This window comes from Odocoileus virginianus, chromosome 4 (genome assembly GCF_023699985.2).
Source record: "Odocoileus virginianus isolate 20LAN1187 ecotype Illinois chromosome 4, Ovbor_1.2, whole genome shotgun sequence".
Lineage (NCBI taxonomy): Eukaryota > Metazoa > Chordata > Mammalia > Artiodactyla > Cervidae > Odocoileus > Odocoileus virginianus.
Genome location: NC_069677.1, coordinates 25,557,330 through 25,569,583, shown reverse-complemented (window position 1 = coordinate 25,569,583; position 12,254 = coordinate 25,557,330). Strand labels below are relative to the sequence as shown.

General features: G+C 37.5%; 1 long non-coding RNA gene and 2 other non-coding genes across 6 annotated transcripts; all 3 read left to right on the top strand.

Moving 5' to 3' along the window:
- Positions 1 to 3,714: 3,714 nt before the first annotated feature.
- On the top strand, positions 3,715 to 11,465 carry LOC110128889 (uncharacterized). 4 transcript variants are annotated; one of them, XR_011487274.1, is made up of 5 exons: positions 3,715 to 3,951; positions 6,797 to 6,926; positions 8,080 to 8,187; positions 8,977 to 9,025; positions 10,860 to 11,465. It is a non-coding gene; the product is annotated as an uncharacterized lncRNA (long non-coding RNA). The 4 variants fall into 4 exon arrangements; XR_002311313.2 differs by having other exon boundaries at positions 3,724 to 3,951; positions 6,797 to 6,856; XR_002311312.2 differs by having other exon boundaries at positions 3,724 to 3,951; positions 6,797 to 6,890.
- On the top strand, positions 8,276 to 8,450 carry LOC139034943 (small nucleolar RNA SNORA81). Its single transcript, XR_011487511.1, has one exon. It is a non-coding gene; the product is annotated as a small nucleolar RNA SNORA81 (small nucleolar RNA).
- On the top strand, positions 8,786 to 8,909 carry LOC139034916 (small nucleolar RNA SNORA63). Its single transcript, XR_011487487.1, has one exon. It is a non-coding gene; the product is annotated as a small nucleolar RNA SNORA63 (small nucleolar RNA).
- Positions 11,466 to 12,254: the final 789 nt, after the last annotated feature.

The window sequence follows — 12,254 nt, the reverse complement described above, 5'->3', positions numbered from 1 at the left end:
CCCTGGGTCAGGAAGATCTCCTGGAGAAGGGAATGGCAACCCCACTCTGGTATTCTTGCCCACCCACCCCCAAAAAAAGGGGGCTCCAAGAAATGTATGGAAAAATCAAGGAATAAGTCAGAATATCCTGCCTTCCTCTCTACTGAACAAATTAATAATCAGTCACATCTATTGAATATCAATTATATGCCAAAGGTTGCGATGTGCTTGGTCGCTCAGTCATATCTGACTCTTTGCAATCCCATGAACTGTAGCCCACCAGGCTCCTCTGTCCATAGGGATTCTCCAGGCAATAACACTGGAGTGGGTTGCCATGCCCTCCTCCAGGGGATCTTCCCAATCCAGGGATTGAGCCCAGGTCTCCTGCATTGCAGATTCTTTACCATCTGAGCCACCAGGGAAGCCCATGAATACTGGGTAGGTATCCTATCCCTTCTCTGGGGAATGTTCCCAAGCCAGGGATCAAACTGGGGTCTCCTACATTGCAAGCGGATTCTTTACCAGTTGTGATAGGCAGTGTCAATTACAGCAGCTATCACCACCATATAGTAACTGACTGCTCTGTGCCACCTGGTATGATGGCAGGCATTTCACAAACATCATTTAAGCCCCACAGTAACCCTGTATGACTTTGGTCTCATTTTGTAGATGCTGTTGGTGTAAGAACCAAAGTGTGTATCACTAAACGTATGAATCTAGACCATTCTCTGCCTTCAGGTAAGGATTTGCCTGAGCTTAGAAGACAAATTATCCTCCAAGCACTACCAAAGTATATTCTACCTCCCTTTTGGTGGATTGTCAGCAATGCCTCTGACAATGAATAAAAAGTCAAAGGATCCACCCTGGGTGCCACAAGTGAGGTGAGGTACCTGGTTTAGTCTAAATCAGTGGTTCTCAAACTAGCAGAATCACCTGGAAATATAGATGAATTTTTTAAAAATACAAACTCCTAGTCCTTGCCTCCAGGGATTCTGATTCAGTAGTGTGGGATAAGATCTGAGAATGTGCATTTCTAACACATACCCAGGATTACTGATGCTGCTGGTCCTGGGACCACACAGTGAGCACCACTGACTACAGCAAAGCTCTTCAAACTTCTTAGACTACATACCATAGCATGATATAAATTTTACCGCATGATACAGCAGACATAAATATACATAATTAAAACAAAATGAAAACAATTGTTGTATGGAACAACTTTTTCCCCTCAGAAAATTAACTCAAAATGAATTACTGACCTAAATGTAAAACATCAAACAATAAAATTCCCATAACAGTTTTCATTCCAATCCCAAAGAAGGGCAATGCCAAAGAATGTTCAAACTACCATGTATCTGCACTCATTTCACATGCTTACAAGGTAAAGTTCAAAATCCTTCAAGCTAGCCTTCAACAGTACATGAACTGAGAACTTCCAGATGTACAAGCTGGATTTAGAAAAGACAGAGAAACCAGAGATCAAATTGGCAACATTCACTGGGCCATAGAGAAAGCAAGGGAATTCCAGAAAAACATGTACTTCTGCTTCATTGACTATGTGGATCACAACAAACTGTGGAAAATTCTTAAAGATGGGAATACCACACCACCTTACTTGTCTCCTGAGAAACCTGTATGCAGGTCAAGAAGCAACAGTTAGAACTGGACATGGAACAACAACAGCCTGGTTCAAAATTGGGAAAAGAGTACATCAAGGCTGTATACTATCACCCTACTCATTTAACTTCTATGCAGAGTATATTGTGCAAAATGTCAGGTTGGATGAATGACAAGCTGGAATCAAGATTGCTAGGAGAAATATCAACAACCTCAGATATGCAGATGATACCACTCTAGTGGCAGAAATTGAAGAGGAAATAAAGAGCCTCTTGATGAAGGTGAAAGAGGATAGTGAGAAAGCTGGCTTAAAACTCAACGTTCAAAAAATTAAGATTATGGCATCCCGTCCCATCACTTAAAGACAAATAGAAGGGGGGAAAGTGGAAACAGTGGCAGATTTTATTTTCTTGGGTTCCCAAATTACTGTGGATGGTGACAGCAGCCATGAAATTCAAAGATGCTTGCTCCTTGGAAGGAAAGCTATGACAGACCTAGACAGTGTATTAAAAAGCAGAGACATCACTTTGCCAACTAAGGTCCGTATAGTCACAGCTATGTATGGTAGTCATAACAGTAGTCATATACGAATATGAGAGTTGGGCCATAAAGAAGGCTCAGCACCAAAGAATTGATGCTTTTAAATTGTGGTGCTGGAGAAGATGTTTGAAAGTCCCCTGGACAGCAAGGAAATCAAACTAGTAAATCTGAAAGGAAATCAACCCTGAATATTCATTGAAATGGCTGATGCTGACACTAGAGCTCCAATACTTTGGCCACCTGATTCAAAGACCCGACTCATTGGAAAAGACCCTGATGCTGGGAAAGACTGAGTGCAGGAGAAGTGGGCAGCAGAGGATGAGATGGTTGGATAGCATCACCAATTCAGTGGACATGAGTTTAAGCTAACTCCAGGAGATGGTGAAGGACAGGGAAGCCAGGTGTACTGCAGTCCATGGGGTTGCAAAGAGTCGGACATGACTTAGCAAATGAACAACAACAAACAACATAACACAGGAGAAAGTCTAGATAACCCAGGATTTGGTGAAGACTTTCTAGGTACAATACCAAAGGTATGTACCATGAAAGAAAAACTTGATAAGATAGACTTCATTAAAATGAAGCTTTTCTGCTGTGTGAAAGATACTATTAAGAGAATAAAAGGAGAAGTTATGGGTTGATAGAAAATATGTATGAAAAATATAACTCTCTGTTAAAAAAAGAGGGGGCTATTATCTAAACCATACAAAGAACTCTTTAAAAAAAAAAAAGGATTGTTAAAATACAAGAACTCTTAAATCTCAATAGTAAGAGTATAACCTGATTTTTTTTAAGTGGGGGAAGGGTTAAGCTCTATCTTATGCTCATTATTGCTGTAAAAATAGTCTACAAACTTGCAACTAGAAGACTAGTAAGTTCTAGAGATCTAATGCACTGCATTAGTGATTATAGTCAACAATACTGTATCGTGTACTTCAAAGTTGCTAGGAGAGTAGATCTTAAATGTCCCATCAAAAAAGAAATCATAATTATGTGACATGAAAGAGGTGTTGGCTAATCCTATGACAGTAATCATATTGCAATATATAAAGGTATCAAATCAATAGGTTGTACAATTTATACAATGCTATGTGTCAATTATATCTCAATTTTTTAAATGTGACATTACAGAAAAAACAAGTTTATCTTAAAATTCTGTAATTTCAATTTTGAGACGATTAAGAGGAGGATTTGTTTTAAATACATGTTTTTCACATTTGGGGAAACATTATAAAATGTATTTTTCATATCCCACACTCTTTTATATCAGGATATTCCCCCTTTCTTCTTCCCCTCAGAAAACTCTATAAGATTAACGGTCATGTAAGGGCTCTTCGCCCTGAAGCCCATGAGAGAAAAACAACTCCATAAACCACAGAAAGAAATATCCATGGGGCACTCAGGTAGCCTAAAAGGTCTGAGAATAGCAGGCCCTACCCTAGTTGGATCCCACCGGAAGGAACGAACGAAGCAGCGACCCCTAGGGGCACGCAGCCACCTCCAGCACTGCGGCTCTACTCTCTTCTTTGATTGGTTTTAGCGGTGACGCCTCCTCCTGAATGCCTCGCTCGGATTGGCCTACTTCTTGGATCAGACTGGACGGTGGCCAGCGGAGGACAAGAGACTTCTATACGGTCTGGAGGGAGGGACGGTTTGGGTCACATCCGAGACGCAGTTGCACATCAACAAGCGTCCAGGCTCCAGGGACATGGCGGCGGCCTCTGTGGTGTCGGTGCTGCTGATGGCGGCTGAGAGAAACTGGTGGCAGCGAGTCCAGAGCCCGCTGCTGCTGCTGCTGCCGCCCAGGCAACGGTGGGTGGAAAGGCCGCTCTGTTCCTGCCCAGGGATGGGGGCGGGGGGTGTTGGCCCGCCTGAGCGGCGCGAGTTGCGGGGGTTCGGGAAGCTCGGTAGAATCTGCTTGTCAGCGGATTCTGCTTCCAGCCCCACCCGTGAGAAGCCCTCCTCCACCCAGCTCTCCCCTTTCTTCCCCTTCTCTAGATTCACTCTTCAACCTGCCCTTTGCCTTAGTTTCTCCGGTTAGGGGCAGGAGTGGGGGGAATGGAACTGGGCCTACCATCCTCCAGGCCCTCCTACCTATGAGGGCAAGAATAGGGTTGACAGATTTAGCTATAAAAATACAAGATGCTAGCTGAAATTTAAATTTCAGATAACAATTTTTATTGTAAATGTCTCCGATATCAAATCAAAGTAAAAATATAAAACAATATTTGTAAATTATCTGAAGCTTAACTGGGCGTCCTGTTTTTTATCTGGCCAAGCAAGGATAATCCAATCCTAAGCAAGAATAACATTTATACAACCTCCTAACCATTTACAGTGTCCTTTCTTAGCACTCCCTATATAGGGAGTATTATAATCCGTGTTCTGATGAAGCCCAAAAGGTCTAACACAAGATTATGCAACTAGTAAGTAATGGGGCCAGAACACTTTAAAAGCCATTTCAGTTCTGCTGGCCCTCTCAGATGTGCATTTCAAAGAAGGAGTCCCGGAGAGCTCTTTTAATTGTTAGAATGAACATAACAAAAGCAAATTTATCTTTCAGAGGGTCTGGAAAGTTGTTTTATATTTAGGTCCTTTGCTGTGGCATTTACCTTATATTTAAGGGAAGAGACTGTATTAAATTGTCAAGGAATATTGACTTACTGTGTGATGATGAAAGTATACTATATATGTATTAAATCACAATGGCCCTTCATTTGACTTTGATATCAGTGGATAAGGTTATATTCATGCAAGAGAGCCATACATCATTGCATAGGTAATGATTAAGGTGGTGAAGGGTATTCTGAAATGAGACACACCTGTGTTCAAAACCTAGATTTCACACTTCGATGGCAGTAGGCAAGTTACATAATCTTTCTGGGCCTCCATCTCCTCTTCTTTAAAGTAGAAATGATAATAATTGTATCCACTTAATAGGATTGTTGTATTAAATTCTTGTCAAGTGCCTGGGACATTGAAATTTATTAATTTTATTTATGATTAACCATTACACTTTAACTTTTAGAAAATGTGAATTTTTGGCATAAATTATTAGATAATAAGTATTTTAATTTTAGTTTTAAGTTGAAAAAAGACGAGTAATTAAGAATATAATGAATATTGTGAGTTTCAGTGCAAAGAAACGTACTATTCAATAATAGTTAAAGCAGATATTTTAGACCATAATATACCAATTTTACCAAATCACAAATCTGTAAGCCAGGCTAATATAATAAAAATTTATATTTTAGTCTCAGAAATTGTTCCCCATGTATAATCTTACATGCTTTAATATTCATTGTGTTATAAACAGGAAGAAACATTAGCACTCTCCAAGGGAAAGAAAATGACTATAGGGTGAGAAATAAAGCCAAAAAATAGGTTTATGGTCAGTGGTTGTTTATGGTGAGGTAGGCTTAGTATGTTTCAAAAACCAAATGTCAAGCTTTGTAGGAGTTTTATATTTCTTTTTATTTCCTTAGTGTTTACAGTGTTAACATAGTTCACTTACAAACTATTCTCTAAAATTCCTCTTGGGAACTTTTCCCAGTTTTCCTCCAGAAAAACCTTTCCACCGCCTTGAAGAGAACGTGGAATTATGAAAATTAAAGGTCTAATCTTAGCAACTATTGACTGTTACCTGAGTGGTAGTAAACAAGTCATTTAACATTTCTGAGCCTTGGTTTATCTCTAAAATCATAACTACCAAAAACCTGTTCCACCATCCCCAAGGTTTATAAATGCTATCAATTATTACTAGCTGTCACCCACCAGAGAAAACTTCAACCAGGGATGAATCCAACCATTTGTATTCTTTGTGCCTGTAGCAAACCTCCTCAAAGGGCTACAGAAATTTGCACACTGGAAAGACTTGTAATAAAATAAATTCATGGTAGTCCACTTCACCTGGGCTTTCAACAGACCAAGAAATTAAAGCTTTCTTTCTTTTATGGGAGACAGGATCTATGCCCTTTTTGTTATTGTTGTTAAGTTTAAATGCAATTTGGCAACATGAAAACTGCGGTCTCTGTAATTAATTAGAAATCTTTGTCATTTGTGATACATCTGTTGCTTGCTATGTTTTCAAAGCTTATTGCTATATTAGCTCTAACATAAAGCTTTTCTTAACAAAGCTATAGGCTTTATTAAAATCAAGTCTGCCAATTAAAAAACAATGAGAGAAAAACTCAAGGCTGTATAAGTTTCCTATTGGAAAGATACTTATTTTTGAAGTGAATGATAATCAGTGAATACATATCAAAACAATTTCAAAACAATTTGCCATGGATCTATAAATATAGAGCTTGTTTCCCTACTTATGTGTCTTGTACATAAAAGAATAATGTAGAAAATGTTTGTTTGGGTTCTTTAATTATTTAGCTGGTATATGTAGGGAACTGAGGATCCCAAGTTTGAAAGGGCACAAAAATCTAAAATTAAAAATGAGATGCTTAAAAGGATTTTATCTTGAAGCAGTTTGATTTGTCTGCCTTGTAAGCTTGGAAGTGATTCTACATTGTGCTGCATAAAAACTGTTTGCAGACCAGAATTTTAAACTAAATATAAACAGTTTAACATTTAGCCATGTGCTTTGAAAGTCATGTGTTGGAGGCTTTATTTGCAAAACATAATAATTTAAGCTTTTGACTTTTAGGTCCAAAAGATACTTCTAGCGCTTGGATACTACCTGGGAGCAACTTATCATGCCTGCATTGTATGGAACAAGTGTTCAAAATAATGCAAAAACTGTAAGCTGATGGAAGAGGCAGCACACAACATCCCTGGTACTCCAGGGAGAACATTTGATATAGAGGATATCTTTGTATTGGCATATTTTTCCTAGGGCATTTTTAAACCAGTGATATTTAGGGTATGGGAAGGAAAATAATTATCCTAATTGTTTAAGCCAGTTGCCATGCATGAATATCTAGAAACGATACTAAGACTTTTCTTTAATAGGCTTTATTTTTTAGAACAGTTTTAAGTTTACAGGAAATTTGGGATGAGAGTTCCCAGGTTCCTATATTGTTAACAACTTATATTAGTTTGGCACATTTGTTAAAATTAATGAACCATCATTGACACATTATTAATTAAAGTCCAGAATCTATTCAGGCTTCCTTAGTTTTCACCTAGTGTCCTTTTTCTGTTCCAGGATCCTGTTCAGGATACCATCTGACATTTAATTATGTTTCCTTAAGCTCTTCTTGCCTGTAACAGTTATTTAAATTCCTCTCCCCCCCCACCACCATTTTTTTTTTTTTTTTTTTTGTGACCTTCACCATTTTGAGAAGCACTGGTCAGATAGTTAGTAGGATGCACTTGTATTGGAATTTGTCTGATGTTTTTCTCAAGATTAGACTGTAGTTAGGGGGTCTTGAGGAGGAAGACCACACAGGTAAAATACCATTTTCACTTCATTCTATCAAAGGGTTTTACTATTGATGTTGACCTTGATCATGTGGCTGAGATAGAGTTTGTCAGATTTCTTCATGTAAACTTCTTCTTCCCTCCCCGCTCCTTTTGTACTGTGGTCCCTGGAAGGAAGTCTCTATGCACAACCCACTCTTTTAAGTAAAACTTTCTTTCACTTTCCCAAATGGACCAAGATGCTTATTTTGGATGAAGCTGATAAAAAATATTGAGCCAAAGGATTAAATGTCAAATCCATGAGTTTTACCACAAATCAAATACAAGGACTCAGGTGTGCATGTGATTTTTTGCAGAGGGCTGGTTGGAATAACTGTTGCAATATAGCTGTGAAGTGCTATATTGTCCTTTCCCCTGCCAAAAGCAATTGTTTCCTACAATCTCTGTCTCACTCAGTTCTGTAGTAAGACAGGGACGCTTGGTCTCAAACATTATTCCTTTAAGTATTATTATGAAAACTGTTATAGTTGATACGTCATCATAATTCATCATTGTCTCTTTTTTAAGGTTGTGTCCCTTTCTGTCTTAATGCCAATCAATATTGGCTGAAGTCCTCAAAAAGTTCCTGAGGGATCCATTTCAAATTCTAGTGAAGAAAGAACTGATCTTTGAAAGGTATATATTATTGTATCTTATAATGATTTTGAAATAATGTTTTTCTAATTAATGTACATAAAAATTATAGCCAGGATTTTTTTTTTTTACCTTCTTATTTAAGCTCTGTGCTAAAATTGCAGTAACTAGTATCTGCAGTGTCTTAGTGATTGTAATAAAGCTAACAGAGTAAACACAAGGAGAAAAACAACCATACCAGATAGTAGAAAAACTGCAGGTAACTAACTCCAGGGTATTTTGTTCTAAAATTTGGTACAGTAATATCAATATTTTGGCAGAATTAAAAGAATGAATTTCTCATGGGTTCCTTCCAATGGTAGAGGTAAGAGTGAGAAATCAAATGGCTTTTTATTCTGACTCTGATCTGAATTAACATTTTCCTCTCTGAAATACTGAAGGAAGGAATTGTATGCTGTCTATGACATATGAGGGACCAGCCAGTACACAGGCTGTTCTTTTTAAGGACTCAAGGCAAAGGGTAGACTGGATCTGAGAAAACGCAGGTCAGGATTTCAGTCTCTTATGTGGCAGGATCTGTTCTTCCCTGGTATTGCTACTTAAGACACTGTTAATATCTCATTATTTCCTTAATAAACTGAAGCAGGATCTAATTACAATGTAGCTGAGAAGTGCTGCATTGTCTTTGCCCCCTGCTCAAAATAAGACTGTTTCCTTTCAAGTCCTGTCTGCTGTGGCACCCAGGAATGCGTGGTTTCATACACATTTACCAATTTAAACCCTGACTCAACAAATGACTCCTGAGAGTTAAGGCTTATTAATATTTTTCAGGTGCTGACAGAAAGAAAGAGGCATTACCAAGAGGGAACTCCTTGATAAGGTACAAACCACATTTTGATACTGACTTACTGGTATTTAATTTCATTATGTTATTTATCTACTAAAAGTTGATTTTGAGGGGAAGATTTTTCATTGTCTTTGTCAGCTCAAGCAATGTAGGGATATAAAGACCATACTCCACAGACAGCAGTGTGATTTATAGGAAGTTCATTACAATTTTGTGTCCTGAAAGATTGTATAGAAGTTGCTTTTGAATTAGAATTTGAATATATTATCATATCTCAGGCTCATATTTTTATGTACAACTAATGTTCATGGTTATGAACTATGATCTGCCCACTTCTTGTGAAAACTGTATTCTCAGTTGAGTATTTATCATCTTCACTGAATTACTTGCTTTTATTCTGGAAAAATAAATCATGTATTGTTTTTTCAAGTATGATTTTGTCAGCCAGACAACCTTGAAAATCAGGTAAATGAATCAGGAAATGTGTTGATGAAAAGTGGTATTTAAATTGTCCTTAGATTTGTGATTATTCAGAACACAGTCGGAAAACAATGTGAAATGTAGTTCAGATATTGGACTTTATATAGTTTATATTCAAAGGGGACATCACTAACGCTGTTAGATCTGGTTGTCTTTCTTAACTTACACACAAGTCTTTTTTTTTTTTTTTGGTCATGTTTCTCATATCTTGTGCATTCTTGATGATGTCCTGTATAATTGAGATTTTTCTTGGCACTTTTTGGTAGCAATTTATGTTGACCCAGGCTTAGTTATAGTAGCTTTATCACTTAAATAAATTGAAGTATGTCTTGTTACTAATATAAAAATAACTTTGTCAAAAAATATAGTAGTAGTTGGTAAGAATAGATGGTGAGGTGATGCTCAGAAATGGTATCGGCCTGATTTAGGACACAGACTCTTAAATGCAACAGCATGTTGTTTGGATAAAGAGCAAGTCAGTGTTTTCCTATTTGTTTTCCTCTTGTCCTGGTTATTTGATATTTTAAGTTGTTCCAGCCAAGACATTTTTGATTGGGTCTGTCATCTGTTTTAGTAGAGAGCTGTGGCAGTAATAGTGATACAGTGATACAGTCAATAGTGTTACAGTGATACAGTCAATAGTGTTACAGTGTATGGGGTGACCTGAGCAGAAATCAGTGATAAATATGGGTTACCATACATATTTTTTAGAGGTTCCCCCCACACAGAAAAAGTTTTAAGTCCTGAACCAAGTCTGTCCAGTAGAACTTTCTGTAGTGAGGGAAATGTTCCATATACATGCTGCCCAACACAGTGGTGACAGGCCACGTGCGTCTACTGAAATACAGTGAATGCAACTGGGGGTTACATTTTCTATTTTATTTAGTTTTAATTTAAATAACCACATGTAGCTAGTGGTTATTGCCTTGGAAAGAATAGTCCTAAGCAATAGTTAACATTCCAGAATTTATATTTTCAATTTGTAGTTCCAAAAGTGTGTCAAAATGGATCACACACCTGTTCCTTTTGTTTCGTCTGGTATTTACGTCTGTCCCAGGCTAACACCTGCTCTTGGCTCACTTTGGCACAGGCTTTAATTTCACTACCCCAAGCACAATTCTGTGGTCTTCTTTATAAGTAATAACACTCAGGCTGCCTGATAGAATCTGATCTTGCAGCCAGATGAATCTTTTAGAACAACCACAAAAGTAATATTTTCTTTTTCTTTAGATTTTGTGATTAGCATCTAGTGCTCTGATTAGAAGCTCTCCAAGTATAATCTTGGCAAAGAAACAGCCACTGGTGGTTAACAAGTAATTCATATCATTTGTACTTCATGTAATACTTGATAACTGATATTCTGGTGAATAATTTTTCTTTTGTTCAGAAGTGGAAGCGGGAGTCAGTTTGGGAGGAAAACTGTGGCCATAAACATTGAAGAAGACAAGAAGATTCTTTGTGACACTGAGACTTTCTACCACACCATGGTGGAGGAAATGCCAAAGACTGTGGCTGACCTAATTTAATTCCTGGAATGAAATGGTTATGAATGTAGTGCTTGCTGTTGCTGAATAGGCAATCACATTGTGCACTGTGTTTCTTTTGGGGATAATATGTGAAGCTTGTCTCAGTGCTCACAACAGATTAAAAATACAGATTTTGATAGCAAAGCAACTTCAGACATGATTTCATGTGAGGGTAGTCATTGGCTTAATCCTCTTGTTGCCTAGTTCTCTACACATGGTTGTATTGAGTATTTGCCATCATTTAATAATATGGACCGAAAGATATAAAAGCAGCTAATTATAAAGTTTGTCTGCCTTTATTGTATTAGTCACTAACTGAATAGAGCTAACTTTAAAATGATTTTTTAAGAAAATACTTAAATTTATTTTGTTTGGTATCATTTTTTTCAGTAAGGCATTTTATTAGCAGTTAGTTGAATGTTTATTGAATGTTCAATAAATTACAGTGAAGTATTTTTTTCTCTGAAGTTGTTTGGTCCTTATTTTTTAAAGATTTGTACCTCTTGCTATAATCCATATTTCCAAAGGAAAAAGATAAAACAGCAGTCTATAGTAATATTTTACTCTAGTTATAAAATTATACACAAAAGATACAATGAACATGGCTTTTCATAAAAAGATTTAATAGTTCCATGTTAGCTGCTGCTTGGCAGTAGCATGAAGACTGATCAATTGCAGATTTCACCAGTACCATCTACTGAACAATATCCACTTCTTCAAGAAGAAAGAAGCAAAAATGTAAAATTCCTCCCTCCTCTGGTATGACAAACATTTCCTGGTACACATCATGTAACTGCTCAACAACAAGGTTTTTGTTAATAAACTAATTAATCAGTAGATTTCTTTTTCCATAACAATAACATGGAGTTGCTATTTGTTGTTGTTTAGTTACTAAGTTGTGTCCTACTCTTTTGTGACTCCCTAGACTGTAGCTTCCCCGGGCTCCTCTGTCCAAGGGATTCTCCAGGCAAGAATACTGAAGTGGGTTGCCATTTCTTTTTCCAGGGGATCTTCCTGACCCAGGGGCCAAACCCAAGGCTCCTGCATTGGCAGACAGATTCTTTACCACTGAGCCACCTGGGAATCCCTGCGTTGATATAATTATTGACTTTACTGAAAAACCTGCACAGCCCTATTTAATAATGTGGATTTTATTCAGGATCAAAGTCAACCATTATCTCCACCTAAAGGCACATATGATTCATTTCTTGAATGCAGTAGCTTCCTCCTGGACACTTCTGCCTCCCAGGGCTACG